The sequence below is a fragment of the Maylandia zebra genome, linkage group LG23, assembly GCF_041146795.1.
Source record: "Maylandia zebra isolate NMK-2024a linkage group LG23, Mzebra_GT3a, whole genome shotgun sequence".
NCBI classification, from domain to species: domain Eukaryota; kingdom Metazoa; phylum Chordata; class Actinopteri; order Cichliformes; family Cichlidae; genus Maylandia; species Maylandia zebra.
The window spans coordinates 23,477,760-23,494,439 of record NC_135188.1 but is presented as its reverse complement, the minus strand read 5'-3'; the positions used below and the strand labels follow the sequence as shown (position 1 = coordinate 23,494,439).

General features: G+C 43.1%; 1 protein-coding gene across 1 annotated transcript in view; it reads right to left on the bottom strand.

The window, feature by feature from the left end:
• Positions 1-16,680, bottom strand: part of klf7a (Kruppel-like factor 7a) — a 53,438-nt gene that overhangs the window by 28,289 nt on the left and 8,469 nt on the right. The gene's annotated exons all lie outside the window — the stretch shown is intronic.

Genomic DNA, 16,680 nt, shown 5'->3' with positions numbered 1-16,680 from the left:
ATATAAATTAATAGAAAGCAATAGAACGAAAAATATTCTTGTAACAGTGCACATTTAGTGCATTTAGTACAGTTGGCTTCAGCTGAGGTATTATTTCAGCTTTTCTAAAGCTAATCAGCTGCTCCTGTTTGTAAACCCACTTGTTCCCATGATTACGCATCTTAACTCATCATCATTATTCATCTATGTATTACTTTTATGTATTAGTGATCTATTTGTTGTAATCATCTATCCTTGCAGTCGTTTATTACACAAAATAAATTATATTATCACACTTCTGGCCACATAGCGCTGATATTCACTGCACATGCCCATTTTAACCTTAACCAGAGGGTTTAAACAACAAACCAGTGTTTACATACCATATCTGCTTCTGCCGTGGCCTGGTGGACAAGAAATTGGTTAAGGGTTCCCCGAGCTTTCACGCCCCTCATGTTCTTCATGTGCCCACCATTAGAAGCATGCCTATGGAAAAAGTGCGCCGGCACACAGTGCAGTGCGCTTTATAGGTGTTATGGTGACCTTTTCCAGCCAGGTGTTTCCCTTTTCCCATTCCTCCCTGTGCTTTTGCAGCCTTTTTTTCTTTCTCTGAGCGAACAAACATTGCTGCTCTAATGCTGGGCTCACACTGTGCGATTTTTGGCCCATTTTGAGCCGATTTTTGAGTCGTGCGACCGATTTGGTGATCGGCCCGATTTTGGCCTTCATCGTGCATCGTGTAGTATACGTGGGGTAACGAGAAGCGATTAACACCTCGAGCAGCTCCCGATCATCAATCGCTCGTGAGCCGCTCACACTGCTCACGCGCAAACACGTAAACGTCGGTGAAAAAGACGGCGCAGCACGGCAGTGCAGCGTGTGATCTGGACACAAGCGATGGGGGCACAACTTGTAGAACTTTGGAAAGCTCATCCGAGCCTTTTCGATGTGGCATCACAAAATTATCACGACCACAACAACCGTGAAAATAGTTGGATTTACACTGCTGCTCATTCACAGCTGCCTGATCAATGTTTTTCATTAGCAATTTAGCAAAGTTGATGGTGGTGGTTTGTGTGTCTGTGTGAGTGAAAGACAGAGCGACAGATTTTCTGTTATAACCTTCATGTTATGGAGGCACAGTGTGAGCACTCGGGTCGCATCAGAGCATCGGGCCGTATAGTGTGAGACTCTGCATCGTGACCTACCAACTTCTAACCCCTGCGAGTCAATCGTGCAGTTTGAGCAGGAGCTGAATAACGTGACTGAAAAGATCGCACAGTGTTTGCCCAGCTTTAGGTGTACTGTCGTCCGAGACTTGCACCGCAGTGTCGGCGTTTGTTTCCCTGTTGGCCATGCTTCTTGTTGTGGTCATCTGTTGTCTTCCGGTATTTTCTCCGCAAGCGACCTTTCCTCGACCAATGAGATGAGCGGTAATCTGAATTGTCATAAGTGTGCTGTCAGCTCATTGGTCACAAAGCAGGAGAGGGGCTGGGAATTATGTTTTCAAACAAAGCGTTAATTCCATAAACATTTATAGACTACTTTTGATTCTCACTGTATTACGGGACAAAGTGCGTCCCTTATTAGCTCAATACGGGACGTGTACTTTTGTTTCTAAATACGGGACGATTCCGTTTTTTAAGGGACGGTTGGCAACCCTAGCCATGACGCCTAGCAGACAGTTAGTGGCTACCACTGCTCGTGTCTGAATTCATGTTACAAAAAAGCAAAACTTTAACCTAAAGCTGGTGACTAATTGAAAAGTTTAGATCCTGTGTTGCTGTTACGAAAGAAGAAATCAGAAACAAAACCCAAAATGTCTTCTTGTAACAAGCTTTTAATTTCTACTGTTAAATTGGCTGTTTATTGAGATTTAGAGACACGTGACCACTAACCACTTGATGTTAACTCGTCCATCATTTTGGATGTGTGACAACTATGGTGGCAATGCAGGATCAAGTGTGTTACACCGCCCAGACTGAAAAATATAAAAATCAACAGGCAACTGTGGCAACCTGCCAGCAACCAAAGCAACCACCAGGAGGTTTTAGAAGAAGAAAGTATACTTTATTGATCCCCTTGGGGAAATTCCTCTCTGCATTTAACCCATTCACTCAGTGAAGCAGTGGGCAGTCATTGGGCGCCCGGGGAGCAGTGTGTGGGGACAGTACCTTGCTCAGGGGTACTGCAGGGTAGCTGTTCAGTGGATTTGAACCACCGACCTTCCGATCATGGGGCCACCAGGGATTTAGGTGCAACACCATCTTTGCAACCAGTTTATCCAACAACAGTCAGAAACATCCACATACCACTACAATAATACACATTTTCCCCTAGCAACCAATGGTTGTATCATGTCCAATATGGATGACAACCAATTCTTTCCACTACTGTTGCTTTTCTAGGATTAATAATAGTGTTGTATAACAACAGATTACAGTATATTATAAAGTTTGTCTGTGTATAGAAGGTATGGCCCAGTGTTTAGTTCCTGACTGCAATCACCGCTCAGGTGCTTTGTGAAGTTTCACACTGTAATTTAGGGTTTAAACATTTCCGTGGTACAGGGACCTCCATCAATCAGAAACATTGCTGTTTCAGTTTTGGACTGTGGGTAGAGTAGTTCTTTCCATGTTATTGTGGATAAAACAAGTTTTTTGGTAAAATAAAGATGATATCAGACAGACTTGGGATTCCGCAGTGAGCCAACTTTGGATGGTTACAACATTATGTCTCATAATCAAAATCCCTATGGAGAATATGAACAGGATTTTCTGCAACTTTACTATTGAGCTGTAGGAGTACTGACTCAGCCAGCCTCAAGTGGCATTAGAGGACCTGCAAATATTGGTACTTCTCCCCTGGCTAATTTTTCTTGGATTGAGAGCAATCTTTATCTTTAGATAGAAAACAGTCTGTATGTTTTCCTCTATTTTCAGTTTTTCTGTTAAACAAAACTAAGCTGTTACAATATTTACAGCACAGACGTGAGTGATGTCTTTAGATGGGTGCATACATTAGCCGTGCTGACTTTTGAAGCTTTCAGAAGAACAAAATAGAGGTTGCACAGAATGCGCTTTTGTTTGTCACCCCCCCCCCCCCTAAAGAAATCTCTTTGTCATCAACATGACACATTGATTATTTGTTTTGGCCAATTTCATATGTAGCAGGAGTTTGATTACTCATTTTAAAAGCCAGTAACATTCATGTATTAACATGCGGCTTTGCTTCTCTCTGCCTTTTGTTGCGTCGCATCCAAGTGACAGTCTGTTTATTGCCTCTTGTATGCTTTTGTTTAAATCACACAATGTCATTGGTCACAGAAAATGGGGCGGCCTCGGCCTCTTTTCACGGGGCGTGAATGCAATAACGCTGCGATATCGGCTGTGATTAAAATCCCTCTGAGAAATTAATCACAGCGTTACCCTACAGGTAGGTAACAATCATATCAGCTTTCACATCTTGCCTGCAGCCGACCAAGTAACCAGATTGTCTTATCCTTTATTTCTTTTTCTTTGGATTTCATTTTAGGACAGTTGTTTTTTTTTGTTTTTTTAAATCTTGTTATCTGTAATCCAGAAACACGACTCCCACTTGTATCGAAGTAAAAGTTTGGGCGGGCACTCGATTCGGAGAGCATGTCTGAGAGTGTGTCTGTGCGCTATGTGTGTGTTTTCCTGCCCAAAGTGTGTTATAAGGTCTGTGTCTCGCATTGATCTGGTGAGCCGGGCCAAACCATCACTTTGAGGTGACAGCTAAATGACCAGTAGCCCGAGGCGGCGGCCATCTCGCCAAAAGCTTTTGTGCATTTGTGTGTGTGTGTGTGTTTGCTAATCGATACCAAATGATACCATGCAGGAGCTCATCAGCAGTGGCCGTCGCAGCTGACAGAGACGGTAATCTATAGCTTCACTGAGCAATACTCACCCGCCCCCCTCGCCAACCCCATCTCACCCATATACACACACACACATAAAATCTCCAAAAAAGCATGCCCTCCCGACTAAGCTCCCCTTCAGGGTTTGCTCCTTGCACACTTAAGAAAGCTGGCCCCCAGATTCTAGACTCCTTGGAGAGAAGCATCGCGTCATCGGCAGATCCCATATGAGCGGGTAACCTGCCTACAGGGCCAGAAGGAGGGGAAGGATGGAGGGGGTGGATGTGGGGGAGACAGGTGGGAGATAACGCCTCATTTTCCTCTATGCTGATCTGAATAGCGGAGCGCCCTCATGCTGCTGCGTTATTCTCAGTGGAGAGAGCAGCAGGGGGTGCGGTGTTTGGCCGGGAGGGATCTTAGAGCTCCCGATGCCCCGGCAGGGGCTGCCGAGCAGCGAAGCAGGGAGAAGAGACACAAAGAGAAGGAGCTGAAGGAGGAGAAACCGAGTTAAATCGGTGAGACGAGACACATATGACAGACAAGTGAGAGATGAAGAAACAGGCCTCAGTGTGTGGAAGATGAGCAGGTTTTGATTTAGGTTAAGTTGAAGATGAGGTACAGGGTGGTGTATGCAACAAAAAAAGGAAATAAAAGGCTGCAGATTGGAGTAAGGGAGGAAAAACAGGGGAGAGAAGGACAGGAAGCTTTAAATGCCACAGACAGGAGACAGGCGTCCTCCTCTTCCTCACTGACTAACAGCTCCATCTCTCCAGGCAGCCGAGTCTCACCTAGCTTCGATAACACACTACGGAAACAGCTTAATTACACACACTGCCTTATCAGGCGACATTAGCCTCACAGTAATAATCAGAGCCGCCGTCAAAACCTGGCAACGCAGCAGCTCGAGGCGGCTTTACACAGTGTGGGCTTCGAGCTGATAACAGACACTGCCAGTTGTTAAATCACAATTTGCTGACAGGGTTTGAGGGAATAATGCACATTTGGTTGTTAACCTGACACCTCCTTTATATGCAGTCAATTTTTGTTTGGATGGGTGCACTAATAGGCACAATGGCCACTCGAAGCTGTTTATAGGCGCCGTTTTTCTATCCCTGCTCTGCTGGACTCGCTTTCCTCGAATCCAGCAGGGTTTGCTCATCGGTTACATTCGCAGAGCGACTGCCTCAGTAAGAGAATAAGGTTTATTTTGCTTTAGATTGGAGCACAGTAAGTAAGGCCTCAGTTATGGGAGCTTTATGTGTGTGCGTGTCTGTTTGTGTGTGATCTTCAAAGCACCTTTCATCTAGCAGGAAAGCCACAATGATGGAGCACTCAGAGCATAAAAACCTGGTGACCTCTGCCTAATGGAGCAGAAAGACATTTCCCACTGCTTTCTCCGAGCCGACACAACAGAAAGGCACACATCCCCATCACCCTGACACCGGGGACCTCCCACTCTGTTTTCCCATAACAAAACAACATGGATGGCAACGAAATAAATAAATGAACAAATAATACAAGTGATAAAAACAATGTCACCACAAGGTCCACTAACTGTTCACACATGTTGCCCACCATCCTGTTAGGACTTTCAAGTTGTTGCACGCTGGTGTGTGGCTAGCGCGAGTCTAGGCTGTATATAAAAAATGAACAGGGCCAAGGTGACATCACCCACTGGACTTCTGTAAGGATGCTGGTTTAAAGTGGTTGGAATGGTAGAGTTATCTAATGCTGACAAGCTCAATTTGCAAGGCACATCTACAAACTGCACGGATGCAATGCACAGACAGGCATCTGCTAATTAGGGTTAAACTGCATGGACTTAATAATGATATATTTACTGTCACTGCACATATACAACATAATTAGGTGAAATGACACATGAGAGCAGAATGATGGAAAAATCATGTTCAGGGACACAAAATAATGTTGAGAAATACGAAAAAACAACAACATTGAAATCAAGTAATCAGTCAATTTTAATCAGTAGATCACAGGTTGTGAGTATATGGAAGTATAGGAACTGTCATGAGATCGCGATGTATTAAAGTACAAAAGGGAAAGTAAAAGATACACATGAGACATTTTATATTCTATGGGCATTCACTGCACGGTTGATTCTATTAAAATAATAGAATTTTACTGAGCTGAACTGCAGCATGGACTTCCTGCATGTTTAACACAATTAACCACACAGCAAACCGTATTATTGTTAAATAATTGCATTAAAAATGCTCCAAAAGGCACCAACACCACAAAGAAGGTCAAGAGGTCCGGCTCAGTGATTTAAAAATGAGCTGAGGTGAGGAGTAGCAGACAGCTAACCAGCCACAGCTGTCACTCAAAGCGGTCAGAACCTTTACCGTATGTGACTTTAACACTAGAAGTGCCAACGGGTCACTATGACCTGTTGGCATTTTAAAAATCATGTAACCCCTTCATCTTGTATTTCATGACCTTTCCTAAAATGGGTTTATTCATCTTTAAAGTGAATTTTTGGACGCTCGGGACAAAAAGAAAAACAAATGACAACCGTCTATACATTAAACGCCTCAAAATGAGTCAATTTCACCGCTGTCAGAAGGTAACATAAAATGCTGGGCTCGACATTTGCGATATGTAGGTTGCCTGGTAAGTAGAGTTGGGCATTTCATTGAAAAATGAATCAAAACTGACATTCAGAACTTCCAATCGACACCGTTTTGACCATGTGAGAAGCATCATGGAGGGAAATGCTGAGCTGACTGCGCAACAGGAGCAAATAAAAATGCCGTGTCCGTTATTTGGACATATTTTTTGGCTTTATTAGAGACTGCGTCGAACAAAAAGAAGAAAACTGTAAAAAAAAATAAAAATAAAAATCTGTTACAACACTCGAAGCACAATCATGTTATTGAAATCAAAATCCCAGCTTTAGTAGTTGAGCATATTTACAGTCTAAAGCTTCTAAACTATGAGGGCAAAAACTAATACATACATACATACATACATACATACATACATACATACATACATACATACATACATACATACGCGTATGTGTGTGTCTGTGTGTCGGTGCATAAAGTGATTAATCATTAATTCTAATTCTATGAATGCATTTTTGTTTACTTGCATTTTGAGATGAAGGCTGCTATAACACGAAGTACAGAGGACTGTAGCGAGTATAGTTACGAAGAGTGGGCCAGAGTGTGTGTGGGTTGCTGGCTGTGCAGAGCAGCGGGGGAATCATAGTTGAACCGAGAAGACAGACTGTGGAGTACAAATCCAAGCAAATAAAGAGTGAAATCCGGAGCAGAGCAGTCGAATTGGACAGGTTTTAACCCTCAGGAGCAGAGCTGAGGAGGGCTGCAAAATGAGGTGGAGCAACGAGATGGTTGCTCTTTACGCCTTGAAAGCCTGCTAGGAGTAATCCTTGAAGCTCTTTTCTAAACTGAGCACTTTCTGTCATATTTCAAGCCTGCTTATGGAACAAAATAACTGGGTGTGCATCAGGAGTTAGTGAGGTTGGGCTCTGTGTCTGCAGCTACCCTTGGAAAAACTCGGATCCAGTTCTAAAGGTTATCGAACCACATTTTTATTGATATACACAGAGATGCCAAAACTCGTCATTAAGGGTACCCGGGGGGTCTGGGAACTATTAAACCCCCTAAAACTTAAAAAAACAAAAAAACAACTTGTTTTTCCTTCGTTGTCATTACTGCTATCCCAGAGGTATCAGTGGTTTCAGTGTTAGGCCTATATCCACTTGTAACAAATTAGCTATATATAAATTAACCACTTGTATAGATGTAATGAAGCTAGACCACAACAGTCTCTACACATGCTTATTTCTGCTGCAGAATTTCACATGGGCATCAATGGACCTGACTCACTTTTAGCCACTAGAGGAAATGCAGTTTTTGGCACTGGCTTCATTTTTCAGGCCCGCAGGTCAGGTTGCCCTTTGGTTAGAAACTGAATTTGATGGGGAACAGTTGGTGGACCGGTCAGAATGAGTTTGGCTCAGTTGGTGGACCGCAGAGGTCAAACAAACTGTAACTTAAGCAAATAGGAAATGGCTGCAAAAGCCCACAAAACACAAACACAAAGGAAGTTGAACAAAGCATCTAACCACTCAGGGTCACCATATAAATCTCCAGAAAAGCTACTGAGTGGGACACGTAGATGGTCTTCTATCAGTCTGTCAAATATTTTTTAAGGTTGCATAAAAAATGTAGAGCGATCACTTAGTTCAATAATGAAAACAGAAACAAGGTTCTGCTTGGTTTCTATAAGCTTCAGGCTTAGATCAGAGTTTTCCCAATTTCCACATCACATTTTGAACTTTTGGAAAAATAATGAGTATACAAACAGCTTTTCCTAAATATGGAAGCCGCTGTTGCCTTAAGCTGTTTGTACAGTACATGACAAGTTGGCGTGTGACTATTTTTACGGAAATTTGCTACTGTACTCCTTACAGTAAACAACTGCTGACACGTTTGGATAATCCATCCTTTCCACAGCAGACAAAGTGCCACGCGAATCCTCCAAACGCCCAAAAGTACCTCGACAAGTTAAACAGATTGAACTCGAGAAGATCTGCCGACCTTGAGAGCAATACAGACGTTATTAAGAGGTCTTAGCGCCCGGGATACAACAAAAGTGCACCGAATATAAAGACCTCTCCTGTTCCATCTAAATAGCTTGTGACAAAGTGTGGAAAATGTCTTTGTTCTGGCATTAAATCGAGGGTAGGAGAGGTGAGGGTGAAATCGGATAAAGGGAAGAGAAGAGAAGGAGCATCTTGAGACTGAAGATGATGAATGAAGGAGAAGAGGATGAGATAGATGCAAAAGAAAAAAAAGAATAGCGGGCCATGGAGGAAGGGGTGGGGTGTATAATCCCGATGACTGAGCCGTGTTGCACTCGCTGGGGAGGGGAACTCTGTCTCTCTTTAACTGGATTTGGGTGAGCTGCTGTTTATCGGCGTATGAGTCGCCAAGTGCTCCCTCTCAGCTGTCAAAACCATCCTAATCTAATCTGGAGACATTTCAGCCATTTGCTTTCAACACAGCACAGTACATATGGTCATGCTTGTACGCTCGTGTCAATGGGAATGAACCACAACATGTATATGTATGAGGTGGCTTTTTTTTTCAGATAGTGGGGGTCGGAGACAACAGTGGTTTTACAGCGGGGTTAGAGCAGCTTGCGACAGGATTTGGGGAGTCTGCGCTCCGGATGTGGGGACCCCATTGTGTGCGGCAGCCTGGCTAATCTTCATTACCGCACACAATGACGGGGCAAGAGAATGGGGCCTTGGCTGGAAAAAGGCACGGAGAAACAAAAGAGCGGCGAGCAGCGAAAGACAGGGGAGGAGGGCCGAAAATAACAGAGGGCTAGAGGAGGGAGATAAAGAGAACAGTGAAGCGGAAAAACTCTGTTTCCTCCTCATACAGTAGCAGTCAGCGAGGGCCCGCTCGGTACCCCAATCACGTCCACACACCGTGAAGTGCAACTGTGGCGCCGTGCCCGCACTGATAAGAGCCCAAAACGGTTTGTTTTTACGCGCTGAATAAGAAGCCACAGATTCTGTTTACCCTGCTTTTGCGTTGCAAGTGTTGTGTAACTGTGCGCCTGTCGGAGCCACAGTTTAAGCCTTTGTCACTCATTACAACACCAAATCTGAGGGTTAGCTAAGAAGCAAAAAAAGGAGGAGGAAGAGGGGGTGGCAAGAAAACAAGCAAAAGCAGGTCAGTGGCACAGCCTTGCAAGGCCAAGGTGGATTTAGTTCGGGGGGGGAAGTTGCGAGTGTGCGCAAAGTTACGCAAGGGTGTGCGCATTTTTGGAGCCGCACAACAGGAGGTGGGGGCCGCTGTCGTTCTGTCTTTATTCCGGCTGTAGCTGCTTTCAAAACAAACCTGAGCGACAAAGATTAGCGCAAGCTGCTTAAAATATTGAAAGACGTCTTCTCGCCACCACCGCCACCACTGCTTTGGGCTCCCCTCCAAGCGATAGTGTAGCGAGGGAGTGAGAGTCAGTGAGTGAAAGTGTGTGTGCGTGTGTGTGTTTAGGTTGTATGAGGATGGGCGGGGGCAGCGCGGCAGGCTGAACCCATTCACCCCTCGGTGCAGAGCGGCTGGCTTTTCAGCAGGAGTGTGAGGACTTTTCACCCCAATTTCATCATGACAATGCACAGCTGTGTGGCGGAGAAGAGGGGACTTGGGTTAGACACACTGAGAAAGGTGTTGGGAACTCATTGACTTTGGCCTTTAGGGTCTATGTTAGCCTGGTGAGTTGTACAGGTGGACAGATCGAGCCAAATATCAGTAGTATCGATGCTAATGCTGGTATCGGTATTGGACAGATACTAGTGCGATGGCATCGATATTTTGTTTTCATTATCTAAGTTCAGTATGCAGCTCACTGAATTATGTTAAATAAATAATGGTTTTTTGGAAGTGGAAAACATATACCTCTGAATATCTGAACCTTTTTGAGCCGACTGTCACAATGGTTTTAATTATAGCACATTTGCAGCATATTTAAACAGAAGCTGACCCAAAGTGCTTTAGAGCGCATTTACAACCCAGGTGTTCAAAAAACCCCAAATACATGAAAAGCATGAAAATACATGAAAATGTTTTTTTTTTTGTGTGTTTGCTAATTGTTGTGAAAGGTAAAAATTACAGTGATTTAGTGATCATTAAAATGTGTTCAGAATTTTCAAATTGATTATGATTCATCTGCCTTTATAGGTTAAAAGCATCAGTATTGATATCGGTCCTGTATATACTTGGTAAATACGCCCCCTCCTCCCATCTAAGAAGAGCTTTCAGCACAAAAAAGCGGGTGATTACAGGGCAAAAGGGTGAAATCTGGATTAAAAGACGTGTTAAGATTTCGGGGTTAAAGTTTAAAGGCTGGCAAATTAATGTATTTTAAATTAACGGGAGGTCATGACAGTTACAGTGAAATGTTTCTAAGACAGGAACAAGTCCGCGCGTTTACACGCACCACCTGCTCCACTGAATATTCAGGGGAAAAAACAGCCACTTTTCTCCCACGTATAAACACATGCACACACACATAAACCCAATAAACCCTGCCTGTCTCTGTCTCTTTCTTGCTTATACACACACACACACACACACATAGCAATGAAAATTATTGATGTGCTCTCTTATAAAACAGTGGCTGCTCCCTGAAGTATTCCAGGCAACATCACAGGCTGAAAATAGCTGCCGACCCAAATAACTTTCCCCGCTGGAACGGAGAAGGAGCCAGACCACAGCCACTGGCGACTGGCTTTACTAATTGGCATCATTTTACAATGAAATAATATCTGGGGCAATAGACTGAATAACACATAGTGGTAAACTGGTGAGCGGGAGCGTATGCCGTGTAGCCACATGAGCTTGGAGGATGGGGGAGCGATGTAAGGGAGGGTCAGGCGGAGGGTGGGGATGCCTTCATTCTTGTTAGCATAAGTTATCAAACTGTTTTCCTCTGAAAATAAGCACAGGGGGGGAATTGGGTAGTGAAACATTTATGTGACACCATCAGTTTAGTTAAAAGATGAGGGAAAACACATCTATGGTGTTTTGCTAAGATTTGACACAGATCCCCACAGAGATAGTTTGTTTTCATTGATATAGCATTGAATAATGGATTCTCTCTTTTTTGAGAAAATGTGAGTAAAAAAGGCTACAGAAGCCACATCCGCACACATTTAAGCAAGTACACTTGGGTCTGTGCTTCAGTTTTAGGTTTGAAGGAAAAAATGAATAAATACGAATATCTGCTGTGATATAACAATGCGAAAACATGATGATGGCCATGATAACTGGTGCTACAGAAGCCAGGTGTAGATAAATTCTGTATCTGGATGTTGACGCTAGTGTGGATAAAACTTAAGGCTACTGCTGCTAGTATTGCTAAGGTTAGCCAAAATCTGACGTTGGGTGTTTGCCATATTAGGCAGAGTGCTGCACATTTCAACAACTATTTGTCGGCTAAGTTTCAGCGTTTTCTGAAGGTTGCCTTTTAGACTAGTCTAATGTTTTTTCTTTCTCTAATTTAAGTGACTATAAATTAGTTGGCAGTAACATCCCATCAGGTCCAGAAGCCTAAGAGCTTTGACAAAATAGCAGTAGTTGATTGAAGGCTGACTTCCTAAAAAGGGTGTTTGAGTTGTAGTTAACCTAATGCAATGTTTTAAATGATTCTTACTCTTTCTGATTTTTTGACGGTGGTTTGTTGTTCCCACCTACTTGAAATTACAACCTGTTCCCTTAACTTGATATTTTTATTTAAGTAAATTTGTGCAACTTAAGTTTCCCTTTTTTGTGTTGTAAATTTGTTGGATTGATCTAAGTTCATCACGTGTTACCAGTTGACTTAATACAATTATGTTGTTCCAACAATTCTCTTTTTTCAGTGGGTGAGGATATTTTAGTATTAATAGTTCTTCTAGTTTACAATGAAAATCATTTTATCATCAATTTCCCTCAAAAGTTGAAAGAAAATCTCTATTTCTTGCACCAAACTGCCACATTCTTTCCTTTTTTACAGCATGACCCTCACTTTACTTTTAAATGTGGGAACAAATTCTCTGTGTGGTGATTTTATTGTACAAGAGCTCCAAGGTGGACTGTGCTGTATCCATTTTTGTCCACCTTGTCCACCTCAGACTATCAGTACAAGTCCAGGTCACGCCACCTACAGAAATACTCTGATGATTCTGCAGTGGGTGAATGTATCAGTGATGGGCAGGAGGAGGAGGAGTACGGTGCACTGGCGGATGATTTTATGTTTTGGTCTGGGAGGAATCACCGGCTTATAAATGTGAATAAGACCAAAGAGATGGTGATTGAAGTCAGAAGGAAGAGGATGGCTAGATGGCCTGTGTCTATTCTGGGACACTCTTTAAGCTGTGTTGGAGAGGAGGTCACTGAACAAACTGTTATCCACCTGCTAGACGGGCAGCAGATCACCTTCTCTAAAAGACTCGGTGCAACGAAAACAGAAATGGGAAATCTTTTGTACTGCATGTTATCACCATCTGTAATACAATATATCTTATAATAATGCATCAAAGAGCTATGCCTTATTTTAACGACTGCGATTCAAGCCAAATGACTAGACAGGGAGATTTTATACCCACATGCTATTCCAAAAAATCTGCATTTTCGGAAAAAAAGACAACGGTTCTGGTATTCGGATGACCCATGCTCATTTTGCTCAAGGCCCTGCACTTATGTCGACCACAAGACAGACACCACCCAAACTCCCAGTTTAGGCCACAATATCAAAATCCCCCACCACTGCACGAACACATCCTGTAAACTGCTCACACACACACACACACACACACACACACACACACACACACACACACACACACACACACACACACACACACGTACTTCTAGGGAACAAGCGAGGGAGGAAGGCATAAATACAGATGTCTTTTGGCAGCCTAAATCTTAATTAGCACCAGGAGATTCATCTAATCAAAGGGTTGCCAGCCCATCATTAAGGCTAAAACACACAGTGCTCTCCACATACGAGAACAGAACAATGGGAAACAGAGGTATGCCGTCATGCTGATGAATGGCTCTTCCCACAGGTCTCATTAAATCACAGAAGGGCACTTCCCAGGCCGCTCGAAGAGTTAAGAAGGGTGCGCAATCTTCTCACCCCCTCTGTCTGTCAACGCTTATAACATCCTTTTTCCCCCCAAGTAAGCGTGTTAAAACATTATTTTTCATAGTGGAAAAACTGCGCTTTCAGGCTCTGACATACGGACTAATCCCAATTCAAGCTGAATCCGTCTGGTTTCGAGGAAACAAGTCATATCTTTTTCAGACAACTCAACCCTGCAGGGGCTTGGAATGACTGAAACTACATGACATACCCAGTTGGCTTGAGATATCTGTGTCTTTAGGGTAATTTGGGACCCAGTTTAATCTTCCAGAGAATTTAGCGTCAGCTGCTGACAATGGAAAACATGCTTTATCTATTTCCGAGCATCCAGCTGAGTCCTCACCCCTGGCTGCGAGCTGCCAAAACAGGTATGATGCTCTCTAAATTTTAAGTGAATGATGTGAAACAGCTTTGAGGAGGAGGATGACAGAGAAACTAATACATCGGGGTAGGCAGATTGAAACCGAATCTCATAAACGAGATGAAGGAGATAAGAAAGATAAAAGAAGGATGGGTGAAAAGGGAACAGGATGACACAAAAATACAAAAGGAGATAAAGGAAACAGAGACTGCTGCAAGAACAAATAGATCAATCATTAGAGAGATAAAGTGAGGGAGCGATATAATGACAGATGAAAATGCCCTGTCACTCTGGCCAACCGGCCGGACAGCTTCGGAGTACCAAGCCACTGCACTGGGGGAACAAGTGCAGACCGGCTTTGCATGTCAGCCAACATGCAAAGCACAGTGGGGATTGCATACAAATCTGCAAAGACCCACAAACTCCTAGGAGCTTATGTCATGCACCTGAAAGTCGAACACACCAATAACTGGCATTGTTATGTCTTTACTGGACACACCGAGTCCGACCTCAATCTGAGATAACATCCTTTTGTAATACTTTTACAGCACGTCGTCGACAAGGTCTGCCGTTGTTCTTCACTGCTGACTGTCCTGCTTTATAGGCCATCCAGCCGGTTTCAGAGAGTGTCGCGTCCTTGCCGCTGTCACCACAGAGAGCTTAGAGCCGTGATTGATGACTTCAGATGACATCAACAAGCAGCGGTGTTTACTCTGGGCAAATTGCCCTTGTCTCCCCCACCCCCCTTTCCATCTCTTTTTGCCCCTTTCTCTTTTGCAATCTTTGAAGCGAGATGGTCCACATGTCTGGATTTCTGGTTTCTGGATGGCTAGAAGTCTCTCGGGGTGGGATTAGCCTCACAGACTGACAGCTAAACAAACAAATAGTCCAAAACTGGTCTTCCTGCTTGCTGAGGCTGCCTAGCAACAGGTAGGCTGGAAGAGGGGGATGCAACGCTTCAAACGCTACAGCCGATTATGGCTCCAAAATGCCTGGACATTGTGTGGATGTGTGGGCTTTATTAAAGCCAAGGGATTTCTGAATATGTGAGCATCCAGGAAGACTAAACACTCGGTTTAGTAACACTTGGTTTTCTTAGTTACTTTCTGTTGTTACTCACAGTTTTTTTTTAAACTGTCAAGGTCTTTTAGATTGCATTCTACTATTTGAATAAAATAAAACAAACAAGGTGGGATTTAACTCCAGCTGGGTGTAGCGAGAAAGAAATGTTTAATGTGCCAGCAGCTACCTGGCAACAGTGTAGGATTACCTTAATATTTACTTGTGACTGCAACTGGAAATCTGTGACTAAATTCATCAGTGTGATATAAAATACCACTGGAGATCCGATTGGAAAGGTAGGAGTGAAATCAGAGTACACATTCTCATTGAAAAATACAACAAGAAACGTGTGCAAACACACCTGGAAACACAGTATATAAGGCAAAAACAGGGTTTGTACAGTACTAAACATCTTAAAAATGAATATTTGGTGTGAACTCTCTTAGGCAGCTTTCTTGTCATTTCTTTAAGCAGTCTTCAGGAATAGTTCTCCAGGCTTCTTAAAGGACATTCAAAGCTCTTCTTTGGATGTTTCTGCCTTTTGTTCTGTTCTCTGGCAACATGATCCCACACTGCTTCAATGATGTTACGCATTTTCATTTGAAAATGCAGTTTTCTCTCCGTTTTGGCCTCGCGTCCACACTGAGACGGCGTTTTCACTCAAGGAAAACGCAGTGTTTTGAAAACGCTCTCGAAAACGCATACTTTTGAAAACGGTGCTTTCACATCGCAGTGTGGACAGCGAAAACTGAGACTTTTTGAAAACGATGACACATTTAAGTCATGTGACTAATTAAACAAAGATAGCAGAGGGCATTATACAGCAGTTGTTTTGTTTGCTCTCAATTTTGATAGCCGCATTAAAGATTAATATCAGTCTGTACATGCTTCAGATAGCTTTTCTTCAAATCTTTAATTCTCACTCGCTTTTGCAACTTTGTACTTTTGTACTTTTGTGTTACTCGCAGCAACAACTCCACCTCATTGTTAGTCCATTTAAAAAACTCGGTGCTTTTCCTCAACAGTTTGCTGCAACTTTTCAAAGAGCCAGAAAGTAAATAAACTGTAGACACAAATGAGGCAGGTTCGAATCGCCTTGCGTTTCACGCATGCGCAGTACTGGAACATAAGCGTTTCCGGCCGTTTCAATGTGGACGCACAACTCTGTGAAAATGACTGAAAAGGCTAGTGTGGACGCGGAGCCCTTTCAGATGAAAATGCCATTTTTAAATCTATCCAGGCTAGTGTGGACGTAGCCTAAGGGACACTGATCCATGACTGAGAATACTTTACTGTATTTTTCTGTCCAGGTATGATTTTACTGCATTGACAGTGTTTTGGGGATCATTGTCGGGCTAAAAAATGAAGCTGTGGCCAATCAGATGATTTCCAGATGGTTTTGCATGGTGGATCAAAAACCTGACTATACGTTTCAGTTTTTAATGACACATGCACACCATGCCGAGATATGACAAGGTTCAACTAACAGCTCTTTGAGAATCACCTGTTGGTGCAAAAATACAATTTTACCTGTCAAACTGTGTTACGTGTGGCATTTTTCATAGATTTAGCTAAAGAAATTGAAACAAATTGTGCTTTTATGACAGGCTGCTAGTGAAAAAGTGCCTAAAGACACAATTTAAAATTGGTTTTCCCACAAAACTGGCTCATCCCTTGACTTAGGAGCCTTTCTTATGCTTGAATGAGT